The sequence below is a fragment of the Ambystoma mexicanum genome, chromosome 13 (assembly GCF_040938575.1).
Source record: "Ambystoma mexicanum isolate Mex_15411 chromosome 13, UKY_AmexF1_1, whole genome shotgun sequence".
Taxonomy (NCBI): Eukaryota; Metazoa; Chordata; class Amphibia; order Caudata; family Ambystomatidae; genus Ambystoma; species Ambystoma mexicanum.
Genome location: NC_090938.1, coordinates 607,412,984 through 607,426,074, shown reverse-complemented (window position 1 = coordinate 607,426,074; position 13,091 = coordinate 607,412,984).

Sequence of the window (13,091 nt, the reverse complement as noted above, 5' to 3'; positions counted from 1 at the left end):
GGATTTAATACATGTTTCATCTGTTATCCCCTTTAATTTATTAGCCAATATCTTACAATTTTTATCCCCAAATTCCTCAAATGTTTGCTTGTTATCAAAAATCATTTTTCTGGCATTGTGTCTATTTGCTTCATCATTTCTCCTTCCAACCTTCTCATCTTATGTTTATTTCTGGATCATAATTTGCGTAAATGTGCTGCAAGTTTTTAACTTCGTCTTCCTTTTTTTTATATTCTCCAAGTTCTTCCTCCTAGCATGGGCAAATCTACTTATTAGTTCTCCTCTCATTACGGCTTTAAAACAGTCCCAGACTACCTTCATATCAGCCATTTCTATGTTTTCCTTAAAATAATTATTAATGAAGGTCTCTAATCCTGTAATAACTGTTGAGTCTTTAAGCACCCATGCTTGCAGTCTCCACCTTTTTTCTTGACCTTAAAACCCGTAGTTGTCATTTGCATTTCAATGAGTGCATGGTCTGAGATCGCCCTTTCCCTAATCTCTGAGCACATCACCTGAATGACCAAATTATCACTTATGAGTATATAATCTATTCTTGAATGTGAGTTATGCACTCGCGAGTAGAAGGTGTATTCTTTTCCCATTTGGTGCATCTCTCGCCATATATCCACAAGATTGTATTTTTGGGTAAAACTATAAAATTCTCCACTTATTCCTTCACCACTATATCTGCAGTATGATTTCCTATCTAGCTTGCTATTAAGCACAACGTTAAAGTCTTCTTCTAAGATTATGTTTTTTCCATGCATTTCATCCAGCAATTTACTCAATCCATCAAAGGTTTTTACAGTTGGTGAGCATGGGGCATAAATAGCTCCTACTGTCATCCTTTCTCCATCATATATCATATCCACTAGTAATATGTGGCCTTCATCATCTTTCACTATCTTCTCAATTTTTACAGATAATCCCCTTCTGAATAGAATACCAATCCCCCTTGATTTCGAATCATAACAATTGGATACCACTTGTGTATATCTAGAAATGGTTAGAAAGTTCTCTGACTGCTCAGTTATATGAGTTTCTTGAATAAACACTATGGGGGTCATTACGACCCGGCCTTTAAGGGTTTAATGGCGCTGTAAAAGGTGTCGGTGCCGTTAAACCCTTAACGCCTGATTACAAGGTCCCTTTGCGGGACCCGACCTTAACGGCTGGTTTTACCAGCCGTTAAAGTAGGGTGCCTCAAAGGGACCTCAGTGCTAATTACGGTACCGCAATTTGCGGTATCGTACTTAGCGCCTACCCCAGTCCCATTGAGCCCTATGGGGCGAAAATGGGAATGGGGAAGGGCCATGGTGAAATGGGGAAATACCGCCCCGCCAACCTTGGAATGGGGCAGTATTTCCCCATTCCACCATGGCGGACTCGTTACAACACCGGCACCAACCATGGTGCTAATAGCGCCATGGTTTAGCGCCGGGGTTGTAATGAGGGCCTATATCTCCCTTGCTTCTCCAAATTCTTCCTATAACTTTTCTTTGCTTAAAGGCACATTTTATACCTTTCACATTCCACGAGACAAAATTCAATGGCTTCATGTCCTAATGTTCTGTACCTTTCTGCCTACATACTAAGAATTGAGTGTGCTTCTTTTCAAGTCTAATAAACAAATAGCTCACCCAGTAAAAAATAAATAACTCATAAACAGCATAAAACAACAAACAAAACAAGGCAACACAAATAGACAAACAAACAATTAACAAAGCAAATAAGTAAATTCCTAATTGCAGTATTTGCTGTTCATCAGACACCTTATAAGCAATTTTATGTACAAGATCTACATCATCTCAAACTGTACTTACCAGTAGACCTATGCCCAGCTCATTACGTTTTCCATTACCTATCTTCCCCTTCCTTTATATTCAATTCTACAAATATAATACCTTTCACAAATTATCATCTTACAGAAGTGTCTCTAATAGGAAAGCATATAACCTTAACACCATTCCTTACTATCTTAACTTTTAATACTCTTATTCTGGCCTATCTACTTCTCCAGGTGCATGAGTAACACCTCAGAAAATAAACATTTAAACTAATTTAAACTGTCTAATCAGTGAATATTAACTGATCTATCTCAAGAAGTGAAAGCATGCAAACATGTAATAGTGATATTCAGTTCATCATCACGCTATTCTCATCTATAATACGGTATATTTTAGTAATCTATGTTCAGTCTTTACACATAATAATGGCTTCCTTCTTATTACTTGTATGATGTACCAATACCCCATTTGAAGATCATATATTATTTTAACATACCAAACACCATAACTACACATAATCAAGATCAATTCCCTCTGGCCTTACTACATAAATATGCAACACAAAATAGCCCACCATGCAGGTATCTACCTATAATCTCCTCCCACTTCTTCCACCAACCACAATTCCCTCTTTTCTATATGCAAATATCTATTCATAAATATTTTACAATCAATTTTCTCCTACTTACATATATATTAAAGTTGCAAACGCTTTTATCTACTCATGCATTGCCTTCACTGAAAGATAGGGCGGGCGAACCAGAATTTACTGTGCCTGATGTGTTAAATGAATTGAACATTGAGCAACAAAACATGGCCATTAAAGAATTAATGAGCAAATCTCATTTTACCCCAATATTCGTTGGTGAAAATATGAGACACCTTCCATAAAGCTGTCACTGGAGATATTCATGCAATTAGAAAGAAGAATTCCCCAAAAATTCTTCAATCTAACTGTTTCTGAATCGAAGGCTATCAAACAATTATTAGGAAACAACTCTCTTATTATTAAGGAAGGCGACAAAGGCAGTAATATAGTAATCCTAGATAAGCCGGTCTACATACAAATGGTGCTCAATCATCTTAACACACCAGGCTGTTATACTGTGTTACCATCTAACCCTACGAGAAATATTGGATCACTGGCAAGTCAGTTGTTCCTTAAATGGCACAAAAAGGGGTTACTAACTGAGGATGAAAAACTATTTCTGGTGGTGTCGCAACCCACTATCCCAACTATCTATTTCCTCCCAAAAATCCACAAAGACTACGATCGAATTACGGAAGGTAGGTTGATAATGAGTGGAAAGGGCTGGGACACTGAACCTTTATCACAATACATTAATGAATGTCTGATTCCAGAAGTTGAACACTTACTGACATACCTCCGGGATACTATGCATGTTCTACAAATATTCAATGAATTGCAAATGGTGACAACCAATTTTTGGTTACGGTTACACTGGACGTGAAGATCCTATATACTTCCATACAACATGGCCTATCAATAGAGAGTGTGAATTACATATTCAGGGGCAAGTCGGGCCTCTTTCTATGAGCATATAGAGATGGTGAAAGAACTACTTACATTTGTATTAGATAACAATGTATTCCTATTCAGTGAGTCATTCTACAAACAGAAGGTGGGTATTGCCATGGCAGCCAGTTATGCTCCAGCTTTCTCCAACATATTCATGCATCATTTTGAACAGATATATGCATTTACCAACCCCTTATTTCAGCCATTCATATGCTTATGGAGGTGCTGTAATGATGATGTTGTTATGGTGTGGACTGGCACAGTAAGAGATTTAAAAGATGTTGTCACATATCTCAATTCAAATAACTAGGGCCTATCCTTTACCCACATATGAAGCATATCCAGCATAGACTTCTTGGTCCTTAGAATCACAATTACTGTGACTGGCTTCATGACACATACCTTTAGAAAAAACACATCAGTAAATTCAGTGCTACATGCTATGAGTTGTCATAGAAAATCTGTCATTAATAACATACCAAAAGGAGACTACATAAGAGCCACACATAACTGTAGTCAGGAATGTGATTATCGGGTTCAATGTGGACAAATCAGACAAAGATTTCTGGCAAGAGGGTACTCATCTGCAATATTAGATGCAGCACAACATGAGGTCAACCAGTTGGAGAGAGTTTCTTTGCTTACTCCTACATCTAAAGATCATGCTATGAGTCCCTGAACACTCAGAATGATCACCAAGTACAATTCAGACAGCCAGCTTTTATATCATATTCATCAAAAAAACTGGCATCTGCTAAGACTGAATAAAGATTTGTTGGAACACATTGATACCAAACCAGATATCACATACAGCAAAGCTCCTACATTGAGGACTGTATTATGTCCTTCATTCATGAAGGATACACCGCAGACTGGAGTGTGGTTATAAAAAATGCACAAATGGGCTTCCATAAATGTGGAGGCTGCTCAATGGGCCCATTTGCCTTTGAAACAAATGAGATTAACTTTGGAAATACAGGCACTCAGAAAGTGGCAACATTCATCAATTGTAATTCCAAATTTGTAATTTATAGCATCATTTGTATTTGTGGTTCTCATTATATAGGCAGCACAATTTGGGTTCTAAAAGTTAGGATTCATGAACATATGAATAGGATTTCCAGTCAAGATGCCAAATACCCATTGGCCTTGCATTGGCAAAGATATCATCAAATGAACAACACTAAAGACTTGAGGCTTGTAGGAATGATACAAGCACCCTCACCGCTTCGGGTGGGAACTGAGAACTCATGTTGAGGCAATTAGAGTCTTGCCTTATCTGCAAATATAGGCCAGTCCATTGCGGTCTAAACACTGACCATGAGTTTTCTGTGTTCTTCTGACTATGTATCTGCACATCTAAAATCAGAGATCCAGGTCTGTCTGGAAGGAAAGTTAGCAAGAGACATTGTGCACAATTAAATTATACTGTAACAATGTCCATAACATTGGGTTTTAAAAATATGCCATTGAACCTTGTGCGTAAACTGTCTGCCCTGCTCCTTGCTAGTTCTTCAGTGCATAATATTGTTGCACTAAAATTTCTATGCAGATCTACATGGTGGGTAGCTATACGTAATTATTGTCATGTAGATGTGCATACATTGAAAGGTTTGTCAAATATTATACGCATACAAAATAAATAATTTAAAACAAAAATCAAAAAAACAAAAAGGAAATTATGTGTTCTTTAATGTCTATTTTAGGAACATCAGAGCCAAGGCTTGGGCTTGTTACCCAGATCCTCACTAATGGAAAATTATGTATATGGAAAGATTTTAGTTGGAACAGGGGTCTGACTGATGGTCCTTATTATCCCTATCCTATTCCAAGATGGTGGGCTGATGCAGGCTAAGCCATTATTTTTCAAACTGGCAGCAGTTTCTTAGAATAACATTAGAGCTGGTACATGACATCATTAATCGTACGCAATTCAATTCCTAATGTGATTACGTTTTGCAGTGGTATCGGTGAACCCGACTGCAACATTGCAATCACCCCAATCCAAGATGGCGGCTCAATGTGGGCCTACTGATTACTTCTGGGTCATTTGTAGCAGTTTAAAAGAACACTGTTACAGGGCAGTTGCCCTTGAGAGTGGATGCACGGCGAGCTGCCAGGGACGTCAGGTGAGTGTTACATCTGTATGGATAGGGAATCACTCATGTACTTTTGAGTTTTCATTTCACAAGTGAAGGGTTACTTTTAACATTGCCCTTCATTTTTTCTTTTGTTTTCTCTAATACCCCCATGGACTCTCGACAGAGTTGAGAGCTAAGCAATTGCAGCTAATGTAATTTACTGAAAACAGGTATGCTAATCAGAGAGGGTGTATACAGGGTTCCCTATAAGTAAGTGTTGGGGCATTTAATTGATTGAAAGCTTTTGTTTTTTCAATTTTAGTACACTTTAAGTTCCCACAAGTGGGAGAACAGAACACAGTCATGGTAGGTGGACATGGTAATTTATCATGCCGTTCTCTAATAAGTCACAAACAATGGCTCACTGTATATTTATCTAAGTGCACTCTAATATATACAATCAGCTGGATCTTCATAGAGATGGAATTTTCACTGCACGATTGAGCATGCGTTCTGATGTCTTGGCTCTGGTGTCACCCACTTCGGTACTATAAATATGGCAAACTATTTTTAATTGGTTTGCAAGGTGTAGTCCCACTCTTACTGCAAAATGTATCTATTCTCTCCAGATGTAGTCCTAATCTTCCTTGCCCTTCAACCACTCTGAGCTAAACCCTTGTGTATTGCTATCCCTAGGTTGCGCTGGTTGCTCCACTTATCTAGGGTAAGGGGATTGTGCAGAGAGGACTTGCCCTATCGCTAGACTATTATACACAACGTGAAACATGACTCATGCGTTTTTTCTAAAAGGCACATGTCATACTTATCGTGGCATGTGTCGTCTACCTTCCAAATGAAATTATGTATTTTTTTATTAGGCTTCTTTGTTTGGCAGATATTCTAAAAACAATTTTATGATGGGCACTGGGCATAGGCCTAGTGCAGCTCTCTGATGGTTCAATTGTTCCTCATACGTCACATACTTTGGCAAGTATGTTCCTAGTACCTGAAACTGTGGGACTGGGGTGTAGGCCATGTCTGGGACCTCCTCTACATAAGCATCTTACATGTTGCCCCAAAAGTAGCTAAATATGTAGGGACTCCATTGCCAGTTCCTTAAGAAATTCAGAAGCACACGTACCAGTTTGTATTCCATTCCCCAACTGATCGTACATGGTATCTTTAGAACTGATGATCAATTTTCTAAATAAACACAACCTGCCCCACATAACCATGCTTCTAATGGAACACAGACCTAACTCATAATGCAGTGCTTCCAATGGAACACACATAGGAAGACATCTAAAGACATATCTTGGTATCCTTGTCTCAACTTATCTAATTCCTCAATGGGCCACCTCGGAAAAAGAGTTCTAAACCATAACACATTTGCGGCATCGGTTTACACTTGTAGTAGCGCAGAGTCGGCACAAATAAACATTTTCCATATTTAACATCAATTTTTTTTAGATGGATTATTTGAACATTAACCTTTTCATCCAAAAATTGCCTATAGTGCAGCTTCCTTTTATTTCCAAAAATTGGATATCCCAAATAACACAGATGAGATTTCACGCACAGTTTTTCATGATTCAGAAACCATACTGGGTTTCCACTGGTGACACTATTGTGAAGCCGTAGGATTACAGTTTTTTTAGCATTAATCAGGAGCGAATTTGCCACTGTATAGTCTCTAAATGCTGTTAGTAAACGTTGCAATTCTAGCGGCGTGTGATCAAATAAAATCATCTGCGTAGGCAGTTCAGGATACCTTAACTCCCTCAATTGTCGGAGGAACAAAAGCAACTGCCTCCAACGCATTCTCTGCATCCGATACATAGAGGTTAAATATTGTCGGAGCAAAAACGCAGCCCTGTCGCAGGCCGTTGGTAGCAACTATTGCCTCCGACAATGTTCCCAGGTTACTTAGACGCACCTGTAATTTAGAGCCTTCATGCAGATGGTACAGTATTGAAAGTAGGGAAGATGGCAAGCCCATTCGATATAGCTTCCCCCAGAGAATACTCGTATCCACCATGTCAAACGCCATAGTCAAATCTATAGATCCTACATAGATTGGTGTACTTCCCTGTTTCCATGCCTTCCGTTGCAAGATATTCATTAACAACCCCCCCCCCCCCACATCAGTGCCAAACTTTTTACAGAAATCAAATTGCAGCCATGATAGGATCTTATTTACCTCTACCCAATCCTGGATGTATTTCAGTACCAAACCTGAACATTTTTTAGAATCCGCATCCAAGAGTGCAATTGGTCTGTAATTTGCGGGGGACGACCTATCACCTTTTTTGTAGACCGGCACTATATAGGCTATACGCCATGTATTCAGGATTTCTCGCACCGTAACTATGTCAGTATAGAGCATCAATAAGATTTTTGCCCATACGTTTACATTACTCTTGAAAATGATATTCGCTAACCCATAGGGCCCGGCCGCCCTAGATGATGATGCCTTTCAAATTAGCGATTTAATATCATTTTGTTCAATAGAAAAATCCCATGGATGTTGAATGACTAAATTCGGCAATGGATTTTTAAGCTTAGAGGGTCCCCTCCACTGCTGTTCTGATATTGCACATGTTTGCATTTGGGCCTGTTGTACATTTCGATTACTTGTTAGGGCCCAAAAGGATCTAGCAGAGAAATCTCTTAATGCTGCCAACATAGCTTCCCCATCCACCTGATATAAATTTGCTCTATGGGCTTTGATTTTGTTCTTCCATCTATTTTGAATTTTTCTCCTCTGGGCCTCCTCCTCAGTCGGGGATAGGTTATGTTTGCGTAGATGTCTCAACTCCCTAAGGCGGTTATTTTTTAATGTTCCGACTTCTATGTCGTAAGTATGTAGATGATTTATCTTCCTTTGTTTAACACTAGATACAGTGGCAGTCTGGTTAATAGTTTATAGTACATAGTGATCAAAGGTGTCAACAGTATAGAGCGTTGCTTTTTTCCCAAGGCTCGTATTATCCAAATCTGTTTGAAAAACAGCATTAACTCTAGCCGCATTGTCATTATGCCAGGTAATGCGATTCCCAGATACGTTAACCAAGTATGTATTTATACATGCCACGTATTTAGCATCACCCTCCATCCCCTCAAAATGTACTTCCAGTATCATATGGTCACTGCAGATAGTTTTCCTAATGCTCAATGTGCTAGCCAAGGCATATAATGGGGTTGAGAGATAGATGTAATCTATTCTGGTGGAGAACTTACCACTGAACCACCTGGCTGTGTCCACCAAATTGCCCAGTAACTGTCCTGCATTAATTAATCCCCATTTGTCAAAGACATTACGCCATAATTGACCCTGAGCAGTCTTGTCAATCTCTCCTCCCATTATGTTGCAATATTCTGTTCCATGGGTGCGCTTCCCTCCATTATATGCTGGTATTTCGACATTAAAGTCACCCGCAACCACTGTCATCACATCTGGGTGGAGTAGAGAAGCTTCTTCCATAATTGCCCCAAGTGTTTCTAAAGAGTTCATTATGTGATTTTTTACATTCCAATAGATGTTAACAACCAGAAAATGACTGGGACCTACACAATTCGATAGTCTAAATAGTACAGCTAAGCACCATTTTGATAATCGAAAGATTTTTGTAGTAATAGGTCCCCTGTCCACATGTATAGCAATAATCAGACCCCCATTAGGCCTACCCAATTTGCCTTGTGTAGCTACTTCCGAATGCACCACAAAACCATCTAAGACATAGGGAGTCGTGAACCAAGTCTCCTGTAAACAAAAAAAGGTAAATTAAGATAACAGGTGACAGATTTCTGGAGAGTTTTTTAAAAACCAGTTGCCCCTGGTGTTCCCTGACCAGGGTAAAAGTGTCTAAACGATTAACTATTCTGTTTTAAACCCTGTAGCTGCATATTAGAATCTTGCAGAGTTCATGCTAACCACCTCAAACTGGTTGTCCTTTAAACCATCATCATTCAATGTCTGTACTTCACTAGTTAATCTCACAGGATGTTCCACGCCCTTAGCTTTTGAGATCGGTAGGTCATAGCCTTAATTACTGTTTTGCAAACCTCTGCTATAGCTGCAGATGTCATAACCATACCTATAAAAACGTTTCTGCCTCCTGCAGTACTGCTTCGTAGATTGCTCTTGAGTGGAAGACACTCAGACATAGTCATATCTCTCCGGGTGGACATAATTAATCAATTTAATATGCCCAGATGAGATAAGACTAAGGTTCGATGTCTCATTGAATAGTGCAAGAATTCTCCTTCTATTCAAAGAAACAGACCCACCCTGCGGAAACAGACAGTACATTAGAAGGCTGGGGAGTTCCGGAAAGTGGGGCTGCCTCAGCTGTATCTCATCATAAATTCGAGAGTTTGTATTAAATTCTTTGTTTACACACTGCGAGTCTGATTCATTCCGCACTCCACTCTCCGCTTGAGATCCCCCTATCTCAATCATTCCATCCCTCCTTTCCACATGTGTTTCAACCACTTCTTTGATTAGGGCTTGCTCCAAAGTCTCAGTTGCTATAGAAACCTTTGGCTGCTCCACCATCATTAACTTCATCACTCTCTGTACCATCCTTTCAGTGAAGGGTTGCTCTCCCTCTATACCGTCTGAACGTAGGCCTTTGTTGACATTGTTTGCTGCATCTCCCCCTACAATCATTTGTTTCATCACTCTCAATATAATTCTTTCATTCACAGATAGCTCTCCTTATTCATCAGCGGACTGTCCATTATCTTTAATCTCTACTACATTTCCGCTTACCTCCTGTCTAAGACCCTCCTTCCACACCTCAGGATGCTCACCAATAAGTTTCTCCTTCCCTGGTCCATTAGATTGGAAGCTAGATTTAGCTCCAAATATCTAAGAGTAGGATAGGTGCGACAACTTTCTATAGTCAGTGGGGACAGCTACTGACTTAAACATTGGTATATCTAGATTTATTACAGGGTCTCCTCTCTCATGCGGCTCCCCTTCAACCTTATGATTACCAATGAATCTGGTATCTGCAAATTCGTTAGACTCTAGATGGGATCTAATGGGATCAATAATGATATTAACTCCAGTTTGCACCAATAATTCCGTCTCTTTCCCTCCTGTTACTTTAGCCATTATTTTTTTGGGAAAGAAGTTCAGGAGACTGGTCTTACTCCGACTATCATTCTGTGGACCATTACTCAAATTTGGACTATCTCCTTGTTTTTTTATTTTTCCCCTTTTTTTTCATAGTTTCAGCAAGTGTACCAGTCCCCACAGTACCTCCCTCCCTATCACAGATCACATCCTCCTCCCCTGACACATCCAGATTGTTTGCCATGTTAATGTCAGTCATCTCTTCTCTGATCAAATTCCTCCAATTTTTCTTTGACGCTCTATTCTGGCCTTTTCCCGGCTTTTGCTTAGTGTTATTATTTCCTCTTTTTGGCAGTCTCTTCTGATTTTTTGCCGAAGAGGCATGTATCTCTTTTGCATTGGCAACACTTCCCACAGTCGCGCCGTCATCCACTGCACGAGCGTCCCTTAACCTTTGTTCATGTGGAAGAGACCCTGCGTCTATCCCCTGGAGTCCTGACTCCCCATATTCCTGAATGGAATCAGTATTCGTCCCTCGATTAACCACCACATTTTCCTCTGTCATTGTATGATAGAATGTATTAATTTCTGCAGCCTTAATTAGTTTGCCAATTAACAAAGTATGTAGTTGTAATTCTGCTAAGATTTTGCCCCCTTCAGGTCTATTTTCTTTTTGTGCAGGCGTAACTTCCCACTCTACATCCTGATTCATTGGGTACTGGGAGAGGGCTAATAATGAACTATCAATAGGGGAATTGTTGTTTTCACCCCGGTTCCCTACATCTGAGTCAATCAAAAGCAGGGAGGCATCTTCCACAGTTGATTTTTGGGGCTCTGTTTGACTATCGTTATTAATCTCATCCTCCTTGTTCTGACCCGATTCGATCAAGAGGATAGATTCTGGCACCCGTATGTAATCTTAAATATGTGTATCCTCTGTAACTAAGAGTCTCTGGCACCCGTATGTAATCTTAAATTTGTGTATCCTCTGTAACAGCGTCTCGATGCCTTTTGGGCTGCAAGTGCGCTTAACAAATGCAAATAAATAAATAAAATAAAATCATCAACATTCATTTGGAGTGCTCCTAGCCCACTTTCCATTGGTGGGGAATGAGGTGAAGGCAGATCTAACGCCATTTTCATAGTACCCTTCACCGGAGTAAAGACCAAATGGGCGGACAAAATATCATATGCACGGACCTCCGACATTGTCTCCCTTCTAGTTAATGTTACTGTCCTCTTATATGTGTATCTTGGATGCTTCATAACACACACAGGCACTCACACAAAGGACATAGACTTCACAGATCTATAATACTGCGGATAAAACCTCAGTGTAGATGTTTAAATTCAAAATATCAGTTAGCAAATCACTCCTTTGAGTCCATTCCATTAAGGTTAACGTTCCAATACCAGTAGCTCTCAGGTACCTAACTAAAGTAGAGCCAGTACCTGCATATGAAACAGCATAAGCTCCGTGCCTCCCCGCCTCTCCGCCACCCGAACAGCCAAACAGCCTACTTGTGGGCCACTTCCGGGTGCGCGTGTGCACGTGAAAAAAATACATGTATGAGCACTGGGCTGGGGGGCGGAATCCAGATGAACGAGACAAAAGACAGACAACTCTGCAAAAGAACAAAAATAGGGGAATTCAATAATGGCCCCTATTGAGGAGACCTAGCACAGTCACCCCCACGGGTCGCAAAGTTAGTTAAAGTCCAAATCCAAATTCCAGCACTATAAAGAAGTGCTACTAAAAGTTAGTTAAGTAGCTGCGTGTTACGTAGCGAGAGGACCCACAGAACTTCCTCTTGCCGACTCACTTTCAGAAAGTAGCACTCCAGTCATGCAATCCAGCGCTGGCCGGGCACTAAGGCAGGCAGGTCACCGTTTCACAGGCACGGTGAGAAGGAAGAGGCAAAGTCCCCCACAGCCAAACAGCCCACTTGCAGGCCACTTCTGGGTGCGTTCCTGATTAAAGCAGAAGTTCTCCCTTGAAACTGCGGCAAGACCAGATTTTATGGCTCTGGCAAACCACATTCTCGTGCATTATGACAGGGGTCCACCTGTGGTGTGAAATACTGTAAACATGCATTCCCAGCCATGGCAGCTCACTGTCAATCGATACTGAGGGCAGGTGCTGGCTTCAGGCTGGCACAGTTGCAAATGAAAGGTTGTTGGGGTTTCCTCTCTCCTTTGTTAACTGTTAGGAAAGATTTCTTAATTGTGGCTAATTTTCCTTCCATGTGGCAACCCCTAAACTTTTTGCTGTTGTTTTCACCATGATCTAGACTTTGCCAGAGAAGTGCAGCCTTCTGCCGCACTCCTCTGGGCTTTCGCTCCATTCTTACGGGGAAACTGACATGCCCTTAAGACAGTCAGTACCGGGAAACGCTGTTTTCCGTAGTTTCTTTATCATGTTGCAGCTTTCGTGCAACATGGCACAAGAGGACACTGCAAACTAAGTTACTGCTCTCTTGGGTCTCTAGTCTTCTACAGGCCCTAGATACTCTCTTTGGATTGTAAATGAACGGTGCAAGTGAATCACGGACGGGATTGGTGGCAGCGATCGTTTCTTGTGTTTTTGAGCTCCTTTT